The sequence below is a fragment of the Ranitomeya variabilis genome, chromosome 3 (assembly GCF_051348905.1).
Source record: "Ranitomeya variabilis isolate aRanVar5 chromosome 3, aRanVar5.hap1, whole genome shotgun sequence".
Lineage (NCBI taxonomy): Eukaryota > Metazoa > Chordata > Amphibia > Anura > Dendrobatidae > Ranitomeya > Ranitomeya variabilis.
Genome location: NC_135234.1, coordinates 742,952,394 through 742,968,593, shown reverse-complemented (window position 1 = coordinate 742,968,593; position 16,200 = coordinate 742,952,394).

The window sequence follows — 16,200 nt, the reverse complement described above, 5'->3', positions numbered from 1 at the left end:
TCACATTTAGTACAAGCTGGACAAAAAATAAGAGCTGTCATGATTCTCAATGGCGAGAGAACATAGCCCAGCATATATGAGAACTAGCTCTTGGAAGATGGAAACTATACTGACCATGAACTAAACCTGCCGCACAACTAGAAGTGGCCGGGTAGCATGCCTACGTTTTTTTATCCCTAGATGCCCAGCGCCAGCCGGAGAACTACCTAATCCTAGCAGAGGAAAAGACAGTCCTGGCTCACCTCTAGAGAAATTTTCCCAAAAGGCAGACAGAGGCCCCCACATATATTGGCGGTGATTTTAGATGAAATGACAAACGTAGTATGAAAATAGGTTTAGCAAAAATCGAGGTCCGCTTACTAGATAGCAAGAAGACAGAAAGGGCACTTTCATGGTCAGCAGAAAACCCTATCAAAACACCATCCAGAAATTACTTTAAGACTCTAGCATTAACTCATAACACCAGAGTGGCAATTTCCGCTCACAAGAGCTTTCCAGACACAGTAACGAAACAGCAGCTGTGAACAGGAACAAAATGCAAAAACACACAAGGACAAAAGTCCAACTTAGCTGGGAGTTGTCTAGTAGCAGGAACATGCACAGAAAGGCTTCTGATTACATTGTTGACCGGCATGAAACTGACAGAGGAGCAAGGTTATATAGCGACTCCCACATCCTGATAGGAGCAGGTGAACAGAGGGGATGATGCACACAAGTACAATTCCACAAGTGGCCACCGGGGGAGCCCAGAATCCAATTTCGCAACAGTACCCCCCCCTCAAGGAGGGGGCACCGAACCCTCACCAGAACCACCAGGGCGATCAGGATGAGCCCTATGAAAGGCACGGACAAGATCGGAGGCATGAACATCAGAGGCAGTGACCCAAGAATTATCCTCCTGACCGTATCCCTTCCATTTGACCAGATACTGGAGTTTCCGTCTGGAAACACGAGAGTCCAAGATCTTTTCCACAACGTACTCCAACTCACCCTCAACCAACACCGGAGCAGGAGGCTCAACGGAAGGCACAGCCGGTACCTCATACCTGCGCAACAATGACCGATGAAAAACATTATGAATCGAAAAGGATGCAGGGAGGTCCAAACGGAAGGACACAGGGTTAAGAATCTCCAATATCTTGTACGGGCCGATGAACCGAGGCTTAAACTTAGGAGAAGAAACCCTCATAGGGACAAAACGAGAAGACAACCACACCAAGTCCCCAACACAAAGCCGAGGACCAACACGATGACGGCGGTTGGCAAAAAGCTGAGTCTTCTCCTGGGACAACTTCAAATTGTCCACCACCTGCCCCCAAATCTGATGCAACCTCTCCACCACAGCATCCACTCCAGGACAATCCGAAGATTCCACTTGACCGGAGGAAAATTGAGGATGAAACCCCGAATTACAGAAAAACGGGGACACCAAGGTGGCAGAGCTGGCCCGATTATTGAGGGCGAACTCCGCCAAAGGCAAAAAAGCAACCCAATCATCCTGATCCGCAGACACAAAACACCTCAAATATGTCTCCAAGGTCTGATTAGTCCGCTCTGTCTGGCCATTAGTCTGAGGATGGAAAGCAGACGAAAAAGACAAATCTATGCCCATCCTAGCACAGAATGCCCGCCAAAATCTAGACACGAATTGGGTCCCTCTGTCAGAAACGATATTCTCCGGAATACCATGCAAACGAACAACATTTTGAAAAAACAGAGGAACCAACTCGGAAGAAGAAGGCAACTTAGGCAAGGGAACCAGATGGACCATCTTAGAGAAACGGTCACACACCACCCAGATGACAGACATCTTATGAGAAACAGGCAGATCCGAAATAAAATCCATCGAGATGTGCGTCCAAGGCCTCTTCGGGATAGGCAAGGGTAACAACAATCCACTAGCCCGAGAACAACAAGGCTTGGCCCGAGCACAAACGTCACAAGACTGCACAAAGCCTCACACATCTCGTGACAGGGAAGGCCACCAGAAGGACCTTGCCACCAAATCCCTGGTACCAAAGATTCCAGGATGACCTGCCAACGCAGAAGAATGAACCTCAGAGATGACTCTACTGGTCCAATCATCAGGAACAAACAGTCTACCAGGTGGGCAACGATCAGGTCTATCCGCCTGAAACTCCTGCAAGGCCCGCCGCAGGTCTGGAGAAACGGCAGACAATACCACTCCATCTTTAAGGATACCTGTGGGCTCAGAATTACCAGGGGAATCAGGCTCAAAACTCCTAGAAAGGGCATCCGCCTTAACATTCTTAGAACCCGGTAGGTAAGACACCACAAAATTAAACCGAGAGAAAAACAACGACCAGCGCGCCTGTCTAGGATTCAGGCGCCTGGCAGACTCAAGGTAAATTAAATTTTTGTGGTCAGTCAATACCACCACCTGATGTCTGGCCCCCTCAAGCCAGTGACGCCACTCCTCAAAAGCCCACTTCATGGCCAAAAGCTCCCGATTCCCAATATCATAATTCCGCTCGGCGGGCGAAAATTTACGGGAAAAAAAAGCACAAGGTCTCATCACGGAGCAGTCGGAACTTCTCTGCGACAACACCGCCCCAGCTCCGATTTCAGAAGCGTCGACCTCAACCTGAAAAGGAAGAGCAACATCAGGCTGACGCAACACTGGGGCGGAAGAAAAGCGGCGCTTGAGCTCCCGAAAGGCCTCCACAGCATCAGGGGACCAATCAGCAACATCAGCACCCTTCTTAGTCAAATCAGTCAATGGTTTTACAACATCAGAAAAACCAGCAATAAATCGACGATAAAAGTTAGCAAAGCCCAAAAATTTCTGAAGACTCTTAAGAGAAGAGGGTTGCGTCCAATCACCAATAGCCTGAACCTTGACAGGATCCATCTCGATGGAAGAGGGGGAAAAAATGTATCCCAAGAAGGAAATCTTTTGAACCCCAAAAACACACTTAGAACCCTTCACACACAAGGAATTAGACCGCAAAACCTGAAAAACCCTCCTGACCTGCTGGACATGAGAGTCCCAGTCATCCGAAAAAATCAGAATATCATCCAGATACACAATCATAAATTTATCCAAATAATCGCGGAAAATGTCATGCATAAAGGACTGGAAGACTGAAGGGGCATTTGAAAGACCAAAAGGCATCACCAAATACTCAAAATGGCCCTCGGGCGTATTAAATGCGGTTTTCCACTCATCCCCCTGCTTGATTCGCACCAAATTATACGCCCCACGGAGATCAATCTTAGAGAACCACTTGGCCCCCTTTATACGAGCAAACAAATCAGTAAGCAGTGGTAACGGATATTGATATTTAACCGTGATTTTATTCAAAAGTCGATAATCAATACACGGCCTCAAAGAGCCGTCTTTCTTAGACACAAAGAAAAAACCGGCTCCTAAGGGAGATGACGAAGGACGAATATGTCCCTTTTCCAAGGACTCCTTTATATATTCTCGCATAGCCGCGTGTTCAGGCACAGACAGATTAAATAAACGACCCTTAGGGTATTTACTACCCGGAATCAAGTCTATGGCACAATCGCACTCCCGGTGCGGAGGTAGTGAACCAACCTTGGGTTCTTCAAAAACGTCACGAAAGTCAGACAAGAATTCAGGAATCTCAGAGGGAATAGATGATGAAATGGAAACCAAAGGTACGTCCCCATGAGTTCCTTTACATCCCCAGCTTAACACAGACATAGCTCTCCAGTCGAGGACTGGGTTATGAGATTGCAGCCATGGCAATCCCAGCACCAAAACATCATGTAGATTATACAGCACCAGAAAGCGAATAACCTCCTGGTGATCCGGATTAACACGCATAGTCACTTGTGTCCAGTATTGTGGTTTATTACTAGCCAATGGGGTGGAGTCAATCCCTTTCAGAGGTATCGGAGCCTCCAATGGCTCCAAATCATACCCACAGCGTTTGGCAAAGGACCAATCCATAAGACTCAAAGCAGCGCCAGAGTCGACATAGGCGTCCGCGGTAATAGATGACAAAGAACAAATCAGGGTCACAGATAGAATAAACTTAGACTGTAAAGTGCTAATTGAAACAGACTTGTCAGGCTTCTTAGTACGCTTAAAGCATGCTGATATAACATGAGTTGAATCACCACAATAGAAGCACAACCCATTTTTTCGTCTAAAATTCTGCCGCTCGCTTCTGGACAGAATTCTATCACATTGCATATTTTCTGGCGTTTTCTCAGTAGACACCGCCAAATGGTGCACAGGTTTGCGCTCCCGCAGACGCCTATCGATCTGAATAGCCATCGTCATGGACTCATTCAGACTCGCAGGCACAGGGAACCCCACCATAACATCCTTAATGGCATCAGAGAGACCTTCTCTGAAAATCGCCGCCAGGGCGCACTCATTCCACTGAGTAAGCACAGACCATTTGCGGAATTTTTGGCAGTATATTTCAGCTTCATCTTGCCCCTGAGACAAGGACATCAAGGCCTTTTCCGCCTGAAGCTCTAAATGAGGTTCCTCATAAAGCAACCCTAAGGCCAGAAAAAACGCATCCACATTGAGCAACGCAGGATCCCCTGGTGCCAATGCAAAAGCCCAGTCTTGAGGGTCGCCCCGGAGCAAGGAAATTACAATCCTGACCTGCTGTGCAGGGTCTCCGGCAGAGCGAGACTTCAGGGACAAAAACAATTTGCAATTATTTTTAAAATTTTGAAAGTGAGATCTATTCCCCGAGAAGAATTCAGGCAAAGGAATTCTAGGCTCAGACATAGGTGCATGAACAACAAAATCTTGCAAATTTTGTACCTTTGTGGCGAGATTATTCAAACCTGTAGCTACACTCTGAAGATCCATTTGAAACAGGTGAACACAGAGCCATTCAAGGATTAGAAGGAGAGAAAGAGAGGAAGGCTGCAGTATAGGTAGACTAGCAAGTGATTCAATTAAGAGCACACTCAGAACTAGAGGAAAAAAAAAAAAAAAAAAAAAAAATTGTAGCAGACTTCTTTTTTCTCTCCTTTCTCAGCCAGAATTTAACCCTTTTTTTTTGGGCCGGTCAAACTGTCATGATTCTCAATGGCGAGAGAACATAGCCCAGCATATATGAGAACTAGCTCTTGGAAGATGGAAACTATACTGACCATGAACTAAACCTGCCGCACAACTAGAAGTGGCCGGGTAGCATGCCTACGTTTTTTTATCCCTAGATGCCCAGCGCCAGCCGGAGAACTACCTAATCCTAGCAGAGGAAAAGACAGTCCTGGCTCACCTCTAGAGAAATTTTCCCAAAAGGCAGACAGAGGCCCCCACATATATTGGCGGTGATTTTAGATGAAATGACAAACATAGTATGAAAATAGGTTTAGCAAAAATCGAGGTCCGCTTACTAGATAGCAAGAAGACAGAAAGGGCACTTTCATGGTCAGCAGAAAACCCTATCAAAACACCATCCAGAAATTACTTTAAGACTCTAGCATTAACTCATAACACCAGAGTGGCAATTTCCGCTCACAAGAGCTTTCCAGACACAGTAACGAAACAGCAGCTGTGAACAGGAACAAAATGCAAAAACACACAAGGACAAAAGTCCAACTTAGCTGGGAGTTGTCTAGTAGCAGGAACATGCACAGAAAGGCTTCTGATTACATTGTTGACCGGCATGAAACTGACAGAGGAGCAAGGTTATATAGCGACTCCCACATCCTGATAGGAGCAGGTGAACAGAGGGGATGATGCACACAAGTACAATTCCACAAGTGGCCACCGGGGGAGCCCAGAATCCAATTTCGCAACAAAGAGCTATGCAAATAACCAAAAAACAAGGAAGCAGGACTTAGCTTAATTTTGCAAGATCCAGGACCAGCAGACAGGAGCAAACAGAAAGGAACTGATTACAACGATGCCAGGCACAAGACTGAGAATCCAGGAAGTTTATATAGCAACACCCCTGGACTAACGACCCAGGTGGGTGCCAAACTGAGGAAAGACAATCCCAGAGTCATATCACTAGTGACCACAAGAGGGAGCCAAAAAAGTCTAATTCACAACATGTGCCTTTCCAAATCAAGTCCTATCAGCTTAAATAAACACAGCTGGACTCCAATGAAGGAGTAGAACCATCTCAAGGAGGATCACAAGGAAATGGACAGCATGTGACTTAAATATGAGTGTCTGAGCAAAGGGTCTGAATACTTATGACTAGGGTTGAGCGACCTTTAGTTTTTTAGGGTCGAGTCGGGTTTTGTGAAACCCGACTGTCTTAAAAGTCGAGTCGAGTGTAATCGGCCGACCACCGTGAAAAGTCGGGTTTCGGTCGAAACACGAAACCCAATGAAGAAATTTTTTTAATATTATGTTTTTAAATCTCTCTCTCTCTCTCTCCCTAAACGCTGATTTTCCACATCGCTCCCAGAACCCTCATTTTACACTTTGCACATCGCTGTAATGCACGCGAAAAAAAATGCCTGTTGTTGTGTACGCCCCCTAACACCTACGTCAGCACTCTACCGCTCCTTCATTGGCTGCAAAAATGGCGCTAAACGCGACTTTCGCGCCTAGATCGCGTACCGCATGGCCGACCCCACACAGGGATCGGGTTGGGTTTCATGAGACGCCGACTTTGCCAAAAGTCGGCGACTTATGAAAATGAACGACCCGTTTCGCTCAACCCTACTTATGACCGTGTGATATTTCAGTTTTTCTTTTTTATTAAATTTGCAAAAATTTCTACATTTCTGGGTTTTTTTTAGTCAAGATGGGGAACAGAGTGTACATTAATGTGAATAAAATGAACTTTTTTGAATTTACCAAATAGCTGCAATGAAACACATAGTGAAAAATTTAAAGGGTATGAATACTTTCTATACCCACTGTATAGATAGATAGATAGATAGATAGATAGATAGATAGTTAGATATCATTGCAATTTGAAAGTGTTATTACCAGAATCACAACAGGATCTTATTCCCTCTCCTAGATCTCCTCATACCTCACTAACCACTCATTTAGTGTCTCCATTTACTTACTCATCCCACCTTCTCTCTGTTGGCATCCCTCAAGACTCTGTCCTCTACTCTTCTCCCTCTTTACTTTTGGCCTGGGACAACTCATAAAGTCCCATGGCTTCCAGTATCAACTTTATGATTATATCACTCAAATCTACCTTTAGGGCTCAGATGTCCTTCGAATGTCCAGAATCCCAGAGTTGTATTAGCCATATCCTCCTTTTTCTCTTCATGCTTTCTAAAACTCAATGTGGTCAAAACCAACCTAATCACCTTTTTTCCATCTCACTCAACCCAATTTATCTATCACAAGAAATGCAATTAATTAAATCACACTTCCCTCTGAATCACAAGTCTGCTTTGACTCTGCCTGGTCCTTTAAATCACATATCTAAGCCCTTACCGTCTCCTGTCACCTCCTACTCAAAAATACACTGCTTAAAAAAAAATGAAGGGAACACTAAAATCCCACATCCTAAATATCACTGAATGAAATATTCCAGTTGTAAAGCTTTATTCATTATATAGTGGAATGCGTTGAGAACAGTAAAACCTAAAAAGGATCAAAGTAAATCACAACTAATATCCCATGGAGGTCTGGAGTTGGAATGATGCTCAAAATCAAAGTGGAAAATCAATCGCAGGCTGATCCAACTTCAGTAGAAATGTCTCAAGACAAGGAAATGATGCTCAGTAGTGTGTGTGGTCTCCACTTGCCTGTATGACCTCCCTACAAGGCCTGGGCATGCTCCTGATGCGCCTCAGATGGTCTCCTGAGGGATCTCCTCAAACCTGGACTAAAACATCTGCCAACTCCTGTACAGTCTGTGGTGCAATGTGACATTGATGGATGCAGAGAGACATGATGTCCCAGATGTGTTCAATGGGATTCAGGTCTGGGGAACCAGCAGGCCAGTCCATAGCTTCAATGCCTTCATCTTGCAGGAACTGCTGACACACTCCAGCCACATGAGGTCTGGCATTGTCCTGCATTAGGAGGAACCCATGGCCAACCGCACCAGCATATGGTCTCACAAGGGGTCTGAGGATCTCATCTCGGTACCTAATGGCAGTCAGGATACCCTTGGTTAGCACACGGAGGGCTGTGTGACCCTCCAAAGAAATGCCACCCCACACCATTACGGAACCACTGCCAAACCGGTCATGCTGAAGGATGTTGCAGGCAGCAGATCACTCTCCATGGCGTCTCCAGACTCTGTCACGTCTGTCACATGTGCACAGTGTGAACCTGCTTTCATCTGTGAAGAGCACAGGGCGCCAGTGGCGAATTTGCCAATCCTGGTGTTCTGTGGCAAATGCCAAGCATCCTGCACAGTGTTGGGCTTTGAGCACAACCCCCATCTGTGAACCGTTTGTGCAGACACATGCAAATTTGTGGACTGCTGGTGTTGCAGAACTGCAACGCAGAACTAGGATATTAGGGGGAAAACTGACCCTGCACTGAGACTAGGCTGATACCCTACGATGGAGTGGGTGACCCATTCCTTGTAAATAGACCCACCAACGATCCTAAGTTAATCTCAGCGAAGACATATAGATAGGGGGAAGGAGGTCCCTGAAAGATCTAAGGACTGGGTATAAAAACAGGTCACCTCCTAATAGAAAACACAGAGATGGCTGCAGAAACCAACTGAAAACAGAAACTAAAGATAGCAGAACCAGACATCCCAGAACTGCACATTATCAAACACAGAAAGCTATCCAAGCACCTAGCCAGAACTCTAGCAGATAAACACTGTTGTCTCGCAAGGAATGGGATGCAGGTGCTGGGTAATAAAGGGTGATACAATCACCTGACCTAAGGCAACCCAGCACCAGGTGAAAAAGACCAGCAGCCAGAAAACTACAACAAGATGGCGGATGGTCAAAAACAAAACCGATTCTAACAGTTGGCGGTCATTTTGCAGGGCTCGGGCAGTGTTCCTCCTGCTGCTCCTTGCACAAAGGCTGATGTAGCAGTCCTGCTGCTGGGTATTTGCCCTCCTACGGCCCCCTCCACGTCTCCTGGTGTACTGGCCTGTCTCCTGGTAGCACCTCCAGCCTCTGGACACTACGCTAACAGACACAGCAAACCTTCTTGCCACAGCTCGCATTGATGTGCCATCCTGGATGAGCTGCACTACCTGAGCCACTTGTGTGGGTTGTAGAGTCCATCTCATGCTACCACGAGTGTGAAAGCACAACCAACATTCAAAAGTGACCAAAACATCAGCCAGAAAGCGTTGGTACTGTGATGTGGTCTGTGGTCCCCACCTGCAGATCCACTCCTTTATTGAGGGGGTCTTGATAATTGCCAATAATTTCCATCTGTTGTCTATTCCATTTGCACAACAGCATGTGAAATTGATTGTCAATCAGTGTTGCTTCCTAAGTGGACAGTTTGATTTCACAGAAGTTTGATCTACTTGGAGTTACTGTATATTCTGTTGTTTAAGTGTTCCCTTTATTTTTTTGAGCAGTGTATTTACAGAATTTGACCCTTCCTCAACCACAAATTTACAGTGTTTCACATTATTGCTCTGTTAGCTGCTTTCCAGCAGAGATCAATAGCCCTGCACTCCACTCTACTCGGCCTGCACAATGGATTACTGCAAAGCTGAGATAATCATGGCTGATCTGTGTTTGATGACTGCTGCTGACAGATCAGTAATGTTAAACTATTGATTATCCTCTGCCATATGCATCAACAGAGCAGTATTTGCAATTTTGCATCATTAAAATTTCAGCAGCAGGCATCAAACAGAGGTCAGCTCTGCTTATTTCAGCTCTGTTGTGTCCATTATTACAAGCTGTGATGTGCAGACAGAGCAGAGAGTCGAATGCAGCACTGTTGAGCCTTGCTGGAAACCAGCTAGCAGACCAAGGATGTAAAACACCCATGTAGCTACAAGTATGTTGAAGTATATGGCAGTATTATTGAAATCCACCGCACTCCCTGTGTGGAATATCTTAGAAACAAAAGGATTTTTTTAAATTTGCTAATTTATTCAAGTGAAAAACAGAAAATCAAATGTGACAGATCAAATAGTAGGCAGTATAAGCGACTGAGTGATTTGACGTTTCGACCCTCCCGGGTCTTACTCTAAAGTCGCACTTAATCCAGGATTTATGAGTGGCTCTTATGGTAGTGAGGATGTTATCCCTGTAGTGTCAAGGGGCAGGTACAGTCTTTTTGATACCAAGTATGGCCTGATAGTTGATTTCTCTCTGAGTATGACCTTGCTGAGGAATAGCAGCGGTGCATCAGCGTCTTGCTGCTGTTTGCATACGTGATTCAAATAGAAAGTTGGTATGTCACTGGAGACAACCTTTCTTGCAGGTGCCAATGTATCAGCCTTAAATTGCTGGTAAGTTGTATGTGGTTTAATGGATTTGCCAGTTCTGGATAAAGCCTTGTAGTGGGGTAACAGCGGCGCAACTGCGTCTTGCTGGTGGACATGTAGGCTTAGTACCCTTAGTGGATGGGGGATAGCGCTCCTGCGTCCTGTGGGAAGTATATGGCAGAACATAAAGTGGAAAAAAAAATAGAATGCATTCCATAGATTAGCATGACCATGTGTCAGATGTTTGTACTGGATGCAGCTGGGCTGAGCACAGTATAGCAGAGCTATGCTGGAAAAATATGCTATTTTACACATTAATTTGCCAGCAAGCTTCTAGCCCAGCTCAACAACTCAGATAGATGGAGTTTAGTAAGGAGCACACAAGAGAGGGAGGGAAGGGGCCTGCAGCACTGAGGAACAGCAGGATCCTGCTGAAAAATGTAGTTTTAGGAGCGTAATAATAGAACCTCCCATATATCTACTGTATGTGAAGCTGGATTTACAGATAGGAATGAAAAAGAGACAGAAGGGTCCAAGAAACAATGTTTATTTTGATCTCCCTCTATGTATTATCAATAAGTATGCATTTACTGTGCTTTCTGAAAATATAATGTGATTGTGGGGATAAGCCTTCACATTTGTAATTTGCTTCCAGATATCATCAAATGACCATGGATAGGAGCAACAACGCTTAATAAAGATGAATTATTGCACCCTATCATAGAGTTTGTATTTAAAAGTCTTCTTTTGTAGCTGGAGTTCAAGAACTCTACTCTGCTTTTATTGCTTGTGTAGGATTGTGACCTTTTGTTATATATACCAGTTTACTCTGATTACACACTCCATCACTTCCATCTCATAGATAGTCTGTAGGGACCAGAAACATGCCCTTAATACATTTAATCCAAAACAAGCTACTTCTAATTTATTAGTGTTTCACTCACAAATGGACTCTAGTGACATAGGGAAAAAATACAAACATGTACTTCTAAAAGTTCTCCTCCGGCAGACTCATAAGATGTGCTGAGTTATAAATCTATTTGTAATAATCTAAATCTATGGATTCAGAAGATTTACAATAGGTGCAGATATATATTGCCACTGAGGACAGTTGTGTTTGAGTATTAAATGAGAGTACCGTATATACTCGAGTATAAGCCGACCCCAGTATATGCAGAGGCACCTACTTTTGCCACGGAAAACTGGGTAAGCTTATTGACTCGAGTATAAGCCGGGTATGCATTGTCCCTGTCATCCCTATCCTGCTATGCGTGGCTCCCCCTGTAATGTCCTGGTATGTGACCCTCCCTCCCCGTCATACTCACCATCCTCGTCCCTGCATCTCTGTTGTCCTGGTGCCGGCGGCTCTCCTCTCCTCTGCTCAGCAGTCATGTAGTACCGCTCATTAAGGTAATGAATATGGGCTCCACGCCTATGGGAGTGGAGACGCACCCATATTCATTACCTTAATGAGCGGTACCATGTGACCGCTCAGCACAGGAGAGAAGAGCCGGCACCAGGACAACGGAGATGCAGGGATGGAGATGCAGCGACAGAGGTTGAGTATGATGGCTTCTGTTAGCCGGCGGCTGCAGATGCAGCTGTCACTGTGCCACAGCCGCCGGCTCCTGCCTATACTACACCATTCACCCTCTCCCACCAGCATTCTGGACAATTGACTCGTGTATAAGCCGAGGGGGGTGTTTTCAGCACAAAAAATTGTGCTGAAAATTTCGGCTTATACACGAGTATATACGGTAGTAATGTTTAGTTAGCTACTTTCTAAAAACAAAGTGATATTAGTATTGAGCAGGTGTGCTTGATCGAGCATCGGGGTGCTCGGGTACTCTCGTTACTCGATCAAGTATAGTGGGTGTTCGAGAGCCATGCTCGAGTCCCCACTCTGCATGTTTCATGGCTGTTAGACAGCCAATAAACATGCGGGGATTCACAATACTAGACGAAGCCGAGCACCACCGGCGATCCCCGAGCCAACACCTTCAGCTGAACAAAATTACCGCAGGCATAAACCTTTTTCCTTTGGGTGCACACCAGAGCAAAGTGCATAATCCAGACCCGTAGAAGCTCAACAGAGCGCGAAACGGCCATCGTCTTTGCACTCTCCAGCCCCCCACCTGCTTGAGATGTTTTAAACAGTTTTTGGACCAATAAAGTTTGGATTTTATTCCGGTGAGTGCCACCTCTTTTCTTTTCACTTGGAACATGCGGGGATTGCCTGCCATACACAATAATGTGTAGCCTTGTTGGCTACTTGCATTACTGTGACTGGCCAGCCACATTGCGTCAACAGGTCTTACAAGACCCGGTGACGTGATGCTCGGCACACTCTCCTCTGGAAGCAGTTCAGGGAGAGTTGATAGAGGATGGAGAGATTAGATTAGAGTAGACATATAGGCAGTGTTTAATTACTATTGTATTACTTGTTTACTGATGATGCACCATTAAGCCAAAGTCTTTTTCATGGCTACATACTGTCCCTTCTCTAGTAAAACCACTGGTACCTGCATTTAGGGATAGCTGGTGAAGGAGGGATAGTTTTGGATTGGAGGCATATAGGCAGTGTTTATTGCCTAACAGTCCTTCTATAGGTATAATGCTGCTGCAACCTAAAAACAAAAGTCCTTTTCAGGACTACATTTTTTTATCCTTAGTAATACCGTAAAGTTTGTAGGCATGTTATATACCTAATTTAAAATGTGCAAGGTGTGCAGTAAGAGGCCCTCAACCAACCTGAGAACACGACAAATGGAGACGCTACAGGTATCTGAAAATGGCGCAATTTTTTTTTAAAACAAAGTTTGGAATTTTTTTTCACCACTTAGATAAAAAATAACCTAGACATGTTTGGTGTCTATGAACTCATAATGACCTGGAGAATCACAATCGTAGATCAGTTTTAGCATTTAGTGAACCTAGTAAAAATGCAAAACAAAAAACCACTGTGGGATTGCACTTTTTTTGCAATTTCACCGCACCCAATATGTTAAAACCAACGGTGTTGTTCAAAAGTACAACTCATCCTGCAAAAAGCAAGCCCTCAGATGGCCATATTGACAGAAAAAATGCAAAAATGAAAATACCCCTGGTCATGAAGGGGTTAAGGACTGACAAAACATTCAAAATCAAAGAGAAATTGGAGTTTACAGTAAAAAAAAATGTAAAGAAAAATTATTTCCTGTATAATGATTTGTATATAAGGCAACATTTAAAAAGGATTTTTTTTAAATAATTTCCGAAAACCAAAATTGAAATTTTTACAAAAAAAAAGGGAAATTTCAGTGTAATTTATGACAGGAGCAAGAACCGCCAAAAATTAGATGGAAGAGGGACTCAGATACACCCTGTATTAGGCTACTTTCACATTTGCATTTGGAGCCGCTGCGGAGGGCTGTGGACTTCCTCCGTGAAGCCCCGCCCTCCGCCGCTAGCTCCGCCTACTTCTGCATGCGGCCGGCTTGCGACCTGGGTACCTATATTTAACATTAGGTACGCAGGTCGTGCCGCAGTATGCGGATGCTGCCGCATGCGTCGTTTTGACGATGCGGAGACCAGCGTAGGACGCAGCTCGTAGCAATTTTTTTTTTTTCCGCATCGTCAAAACGACGCATGCGGCAGCATCCGCATACTGCGGCACGACCTGCGTACCTAATGTTAAATATAGGTACCCAGGTCGCAAGCCGGCCGCATGCAGAAGTAGGCGGAGCTAGCGGCGGAGGGCGGGGCTTCACGGAGGAAGTCCACAGCCCTCCGCAGCGGCTCCAAACGCAAATGTGAAAGTAGCCTTAGACATAAATGAGAGCCTCATATACAGCTCTGGCAAAAATTAAGAGACCACCACATCAAAAACACTGTCATGTGCAGCCCAATCTCCAGACCTGAACTCCATTGAAAACCTCTGAAATGTAATCAAGAGGATGATGGATAGTCACAAGCCATCAAACAAAGAAGAACTGCTCAAATATTTGCTTCTCAAGCAATGTGAAAGACTGGTGGAAAGCGTGCCAAGACGCATGAAAGCTGTGAATAAAAATCATGGTTATTCCACAAAATATTGATTTCTGAACTCTTCCTGAATTAAAACATTAGTATTGTTGTTTCTAAATTATTATAAACTTGTTTTCTTTGCATTATTTGAGGTCTGAAAGCACTGAGTTTTTTTAATTTTGACCATTTCTTCTTTTAAAAAAAAATACAAAATGTATTGCTTGGAAATTCGGAGACATGTTGTCAGAAGTTTATAGAATAAATTAACAATTTCCATTTTACTCAAAAATATACCTATAAAGAGAAAAATCACACAAACTGAACAATTTACAGTGGTCTCTTAATTTTTGCCAGAGCTGCATATTCTGTTCAAATTGTCATGTAGTCGTACTCCTAGATAGTGATTAGCGAACCAAACAGTAAAGTTTGAGGTCCATACAGAACACCTACTGTTTGGGCACAGACCCTGAATACAGACTTCTCCAGGAAGTCCGTGTTACTGTTCGGGTTCAGCATCCCAAACATTGGGTGTTTGCCACACTGTAATCTACATGACGGGGCAAGAAACACCGGCGGCTCTGATTGGCAGTAAAATTATTACCGCCGGTCAGAGCGTCAACAGCTAGGACTGGCAGTAAAACATTTACATTCCGATCACAGAGGCATCGGCTGATGTGAGTACTACTCCCATCAGCCTACGCCTGCTGCCACTAATAACAGCAAGAGCAGGCGTGGCTGATGGGAGCATTCAAAAAAATTATAAAAACCTGTGGCACAAATGTAGACAGACTTGTAAGAGGAAAGTTTATATTTTATTATATAGTGTACAACAGAGCACTAGACTCGCCAGCCACCTGTACAGAGGCTTTCCTGTGGTTCATATGCTCCTGCACTTAAGATTGCACTACTACCTGCCTGCATTATACAGATAACCTTGATAAAGGCCGCGATTGGGCCGGAACATGTGGTTCTGTTGTACACTATATAATAAAATATAAACTTTCACCTTACAAGTCTGTCTACATTTGTGCTACAGGTATTTAGAATTTTTTAGATACTGTTTTTTCCAGGAAAAAAAAATGTTGTGAACTTTAGTAAGCCAAGTGGTTTTTAAAAATTTCAAACCACCATAATTTTACACAAAGCACGTTAAACTGTATGGATAACAATATAAAAGTTTTGTGAATTGTAGCAGGCCAAGCGGTTTTTCAAAATTTCAAACCACCATAATTTCACACATGGCACGGTAAACTGTATGGATGACAACAGTAAATTTTTGGAACCAAAACATGTGTCACCTGTAGCAGGCTAAGCTGTTTTTAAACATTTTAAGCAACTGTAATTTTACACAAAACTGTATGGATGATAGTAGTCAATTTTTGGAATAAAAAATGTTGTGAACTGTAGCAGGCCAAGCGGTTTTTCAAAATTTAAAACCACTGTAATTTCACACAAAGCACGTTAAACTGTATGGATGACAATAGTCAATTTTTGGAACAAAAAACGTTTTCACCTGTAGCAGACCAAGTGGTTTTTAAACATTTTAAACCACTGTAATTTTTCGCCAAACATATTAAAGTGTATGGACAACAATATGGTAAATTTTTTAACCACAAAAATGTGATCAACTGCAGCAGATATATATTTAGCAATGGACTGCAAAGCCCTAAGCTCTGCCTAGAGGCTGTATTCAGCCACTCTCTGTGCTCCAGCAGTTGTTCCTAGGCTAAATGCAGAATGTATAGCATACAGAGAAACAATGAGCCCTAAGAAGGACTTTTAGTGAGATTCAGCACCAGCCCCAGTAGCACCATTAGAGGACTCTGATTAATAAAACTGTGCACACACAGGACTGGACAACTACTATCTTCCT